The sequence below is a fragment of the Eurypyga helias genome, unplaced genomic scaffold (assembly GCF_000690775.1).
Source record: "Eurypyga helias isolate BGI_N326 unplaced genomic scaffold, ASM69077v1 scaffold26037, whole genome shotgun sequence".
Lineage (NCBI taxonomy): Eukaryota > Metazoa > Chordata > Aves > Eurypygiformes > Eurypygidae > Eurypyga > Eurypyga helias.
The window spans coordinates 5,013-5,576 of NW_010261458.1; the positions used below are offsets into that span (position 1 = coordinate 5,013).

Below are 564 nucleotides of genomic sequence, written 5' to 3' on the forward strand. Positions count from 1 at the left end.
GTTACAAGTAAGAAACTGGGATAGATTTGGACTGATAACATAATTTTCTGGCAAAGAACTTGCCAGAGCTGTTTTGAAATGCTTGTGTTTGTAAGGCTGTAAACTCTCTCACCTCTGAGTGTGGCAACAGAAGTAGGTGGCACTAAGGCAAAAGAAAAAGCCCCCCCTGGAGCAACCCAGAGAGGTGGAGTAACAGTATTTTTCAGAAGAGCGCTGTTGGCCGGTGACTCGCCTGCCGACTGCTCCCCACGGCTGCGTGTTCGTGCGTGTGGTTTCTGGTCCATCGACTCACCCTTACGCTCGTCTGTGGGAAGAGGAGTCAGAAGCCCGTTGGGCAGCGGCGTCGGTGACGAAATGCTGACTGCCCGGATTGTTATCCGTCCTCCCCGGCTCGTGAGTCACTCCGTGCCGCTCCCAGGATCTGTTGGGCGGATGCCCGTAGGCAGGGGCTCTCCCCCAGAATGGGTGCTGGGCTGCCGCTGTCCGGCTCCTTCTGCACGTCCTCTCTGCATCGCCTGGAGACTTCTCCATCAGCTCTGCTTTCTTTCCAAATGCTCTGGCATT

General features: G+C 55.3%; 1 protein-coding gene across 1 annotated transcript in view; it reads left to right on the forward strand.

The window, feature by feature from the left end:
• Window positions 1–564, forward strand: part of BCL2L11 (BCL2-like 11 (apoptosis facilitator)) — a gene marked incomplete at both ends in the record, with an annotated part of 3,172 nt that overhangs the window by 614 nt on the left and 1,994 nt on the right. The gene's annotated exons all lie outside the window — the stretch shown is intronic.